Source organism: Oratosquilla oratoria, chromosome 27 (assembly GCF_046742065.1).
Source record: "Oratosquilla oratoria isolate Oo_2021 chromosome 27, ASM4674206v1, whole genome shotgun sequence".
Classification (NCBI taxonomy): Eukaryota; Metazoa; Arthropoda; class Malacostraca; order Stomatopoda; family Squillidae; genus Oratosquilla; species Oratosquilla oratoria.
In genome coordinates, this window is record NC_134803.1 from 23,802,037 (window position 1) to 23,807,036 (window position 5,000).

Sequence of the window (5,000 nt, forward strand, 5' to 3'; positions counted from 1 at the left end):
AGCACTTCAGAGCAGTACAAGCAGTGTGTGATGATGTCAAACTATGGATTTTTTTTTTTTATCTCAGGGAGGGTGGCTGAACCTCCTCTTGTAGTACAGGTTCTTCTGACTTCCTCTTCGCGGACCTGATGGAGGACACCCGGGTGTAGGCCTTCCTGCAGGCGATATGAAATGTCAGTGGGTTCTGTATCTCCAAGGTTTCATGAAGTCCATACTTCCTCTCCAGGCTTGCTGCTACTAAGGTTCTCCTTCCCTTGGCTCCTACTTGTACATAATCCTTGGTGCATAATTCTTTGCAAATAACGCACGAATCCATCTTGAACTCTAAAAAACAAACAAAATTTAACATCACATACAACATATGAATCAGGCTAATACTTTCATCAATTGATAATCAAGGTTTTACATGTATCACTAAAAAACTTTGTGGCGTTTCAGAATTACTTGTTATAACATCTGTGAATGTACTTGTAACTAAAAAACATGACACAGGCTCAATTTATCACACATACACTGACATAAATGAATTCCTTGGTTCTAAAAATCTATATTTTTATACTTCATTTGTGTTTCTATTTTGATTGAAACCTGAGATATAACAAAATATGATATCGATGGCCATTTTGGACGCCATCTTGAATTTCTCAAAACTCTCGGGGAGGATTCTTAGGGACTTTTGGTATGTTATTAGGGAAGGTTTCCTGAGCACTTTCTGAAAATTTCAGCTTGTTACTAATTTGTTCCGGTTTGAAGCCATATTTGAGCTAATGCTTCTGGGCTAATGAAGTCATTAAGAAAATAATCGACCATTGGTACAAAGCAAAGAAAGAAAAAACTGAGAAAAAGGATGAAATTGAAATACTATAAGGCATACTTCTCTTCAGCATACAAAGAAAAAGAGAGAATAATGAAACAAATTGTAAAGAGAAACGTAAAACCAACAAACACAGAAAAAACAATAAACATCATAATTTATTACAAAAGAAAAAAACCTAGTCACATACTATTACGTAACAGCCCTAACGTTAAAAAGGAACCAATTGAACAGTCACATGTATATAATTTAATTGCACACTAGGGAACTGTGAAGCCCTACCTTCTACCTATATCGCCATGACTACGACTAAACTAAGCAGACGCATAACTTGCCATCTTGCATCTGGAGCCCACAGAAAACATTTAAGACAGGAACATCAAACAACCCTCAAGAGAAATAATGGTGAAAAATACGAACATCATAACGACATGCCAGGATACCCGTCGTCTCCCTATCTTAGAAGCGATATTAATCAAAGATATAAACCCTAGTTTGAATATCCAAATGTCAGACCTGTTAGCGCTATCGAGCGTGAGAAGGAACTTTGTTGACGGACAAAGCCAACACGAGCACAGGAAGAGATCACTTGATCAGACGGACCAATCAGCATCAAGAACAAGTACACAACACAGCTAGTCCAGCCTTTAAATACCATCCACCTGACATTTTCAGTTCAGTAGCAACTCTAATATAGAGACAACCACTATACTAAGCCACTGAAGAAGAATCAAGAGACTCAAAATCGCGATCTAGCAGCACAGATGAACTCCTACGGAGAAATCATCTCAGATTCCAATAGAGACAATAAGATCACCTTAAAACACAAAGAGAATGTCTTAAAGAAAAAGAAGAAGAGAGAATATATATATATATATATATATATATATATGTGTGTGTGTGTGTATATATACATATATGTATATACATATACATATACATATACATATATATATACATATGCAAAGAAATCACAAAATACACGTGATAAACTATTTTTGCAGAAACCACCGGGAAATTGAAAGAACAGATACCGAACGTTTTCGTCTAAATAGATGAAAACGTTCGGTATCTGTTTTTTCAATTTCCCGGTGGTTTCTGCAAAAAAAAAAAAAAAAAAAAAAAAAAAAAAAAATAAATATATATATATATATATATATATATATATATATATATATATATATATATATATATATATATACAAGCACCCGGTGTGCTTGGCCTACGGCGTTCGCGCCCTGCCCTACGGGCAGTTTTAATGTACCAAAATGGGAAAATAAAAGAGTAACAATAAATTCCATAATTTTATTTAGACCTACTACGATTTTGTACATGAAAAATACATTAAACACATAAGTGGAAATTCAAGTCTTCCTTCTCTTTCTAACGATGTCCCTCAGTGAAAGGTCTTTAGAATAATCCACTGTGTAAATTTCTTCGGGGATAATCATGGCTACGGCTTCTTCTTCTGTCTTACTGAAAATTAATCTTGGAATTCACACGATGGATTGATCAGGTTCTTCTTCCCCTATTTGCGAAAGAGTCTTCAAAATCTCCTGAAGGAGTCTTCAGTCTCCAAAAGGAGTCATCAAAGTCTACTGACGTTGTCGACAAATTCTCCCCTCGTCTCTCTCTCTGTTTCTCTTTCTCGTTAGGTCAATTATAAAGGCAATAAAATTTCGGAAAGTGGTCATAAAAACGCCAGGAAATTTTCAAAACTGAAAAACTTTATTTTTTTATGTATATAGATTCTCTTGGCAATATTTCGCAAAGATTCTCTTAGCAATATTTCGTAAAGATTCTCTTGGTAATATTTCGTAAAGATTCTCTTGTTAACATTTGGTAAAGATTCTCTTGGCAATATTTCGTAAATATTTTCTCATTAATATTTCGTAAAGATTCTTTTGTCAGAATTCCGTAAAGATTCTCATTTTCTTGTTAGCACCACTTTCTTTTTCCATGGTAATATTATTAACGTATTAGATTAACACACGGAGAGCAGCTTAAAGACACGTCTACCCTCTATGAATGCTTACAGGCGTCTGAGTCAGATGTGTCCCCGGGAGTTAGTGTTTCCGGTGATGACTCATTTCCGGGTTGGGCCTTGCGTAGGAGGTTGAAAGGTTTAGAGAGAATTTTTTTATGTTAGTGGATATATGTATATATATATATATATATATATATACTGTATATATACATATATATGTATATATATATACACATATATATACACACTCACATACACATATAAATATATATATATAGTGTTATAAAATTCATCAATGAATAATATACGTAAGTTTTATTCTCTTGGTTAGAACTTTTTAGTACTCATTATATATAAGGGAACTAATTATGACAACTCACCAGTTCATTGAGGCCATCTTGCTTACGTAGGTTGAAGGAGGAGGAGGAGGAGGTCAGAATTAATTATCTATGAGGTTGTGGTCTGGATTTCTCAAGCGACATTTCCCTGTTCCTTCTGTAGTCGTTGCTGTATGGTGAAGATATCTTCAAAGAAGAGCTGGTATATTTATGAAGCAAACTTTATGGATGTTTAATGTTTCAACGTTTCCCTTTAGTCAGCAAAACAAGAACTAAGTACTTCTGTTGGAGTTCTATGTTAACCAGATTAAATTTTGTAACATCATGTTTCTGTAGCAGTGAAATTCGTCTCTATTGATTGGTGGATTGGATAGTGTGACACTTTGCTTTGGAATTAGTCAGAGAGTTAGAATGGGCTGGGGAGGTCAGGGTACATTTACTCATGTAACATGAGAATGTACTACTTTTTATCTTTTTTTTTTTTGGAGAGCAAATATATTATTTTTTTCAACGTTGTCAGCTCTAGATTTTCTAGTTTGTCTTCGTCGACTCAATAAGCTAAGCTTGAAACCCTTCTTGGTTTTCTCTTATTTTCTCATATTTTTCTTTTTGTGTGAGATTACAGCAGAGTATCCAAATTTGAAAAGATCAGGCTTTTGATAAATTTTTTTATCATTTTCTTGTTCGTGTTGTGGGATATCACTATATGGTCAACATTAGTTTTTATGCATGTCATGTGATCTGCTTTACATATCTTAATTGGCAAATATTCTATCACCATCACACCAGTGTCATTAACTCGTATGCCTTCATAATTATTGTATTTCCAATATCTATCTTTTCCCTTTCTTAAAATTATTGGTTTGATATAAAAGGACTATATTTTATTGAGATTATTCTACATACAACTTCAAATTATTTGGAAAAATAACCAAAATGGACAATGAAAAAATATCTTAGTGTAGTTATTGGTAGCGACTACATTTTATTGAAAATCTAACTCAGAGAAAGCAAATAGCGTGAACTTTGATTTATAATGACCATCCAATTGTATAGATAACTGGTCCTCTCACGCTTTGAGTATGATTCGGTTTAACGTCGCAAGCCCCCCTCCCGTTAAAAAACTTTGTAGCGTGGAATATGATGAACCATGCCCTTGGTCCAACTTGCTGGTGGCAAGTTTTAACTGTCATCACCTCGACCTCCAAATAGAACACTTTAGCCCTCTTGGCCTGCGAGCATTCACAATTAGATATGCTGATATTCCATGATTAACAGGGCTCACTAAAGTTATTGACAGACTGGATATAATGCAGCAACGAGCCTCAAACTCATAACGATGATAAGAAACAAAACATTCGCTTAAGATTTTTAAACTTATTATCATAAAAAATCGGGGTAACTTATTGATAAAAATTGATAAAAAAGAAATACATTAAATAAACACAGAGCAAGAAATAATGGCCTGAAAATATCATGATGCATATCTAACATAGAATTAGGTAGAAAAATGTCTGGCATTCTCAATAAATTAACAGGACTTCAGCTGAGGAACTTGAATATCACACTGCTCGAAGATTTGAAATACCTTTAAATAAACACCAAAGCCTTTTTAGGGGGTGGGGGGGGATAAAGCGTTGTTATAGATAGAAAGGGTTTATGTCGGCATGCTTTATTATTGTAACTCCATTAACATAGTATATCTTCATATGATCTTCCTTAATAGCTTGCAATCCATGAGTTACTATAATAAAGCATACCGACACGAGACCCATCAATCAATAACGACCTAATCATTGTGTGTGTGTGTGTGTATGTGTGTGTGTGTGTGTGTGTGTGTGTGTGTGTGTGTGTGTGTGTG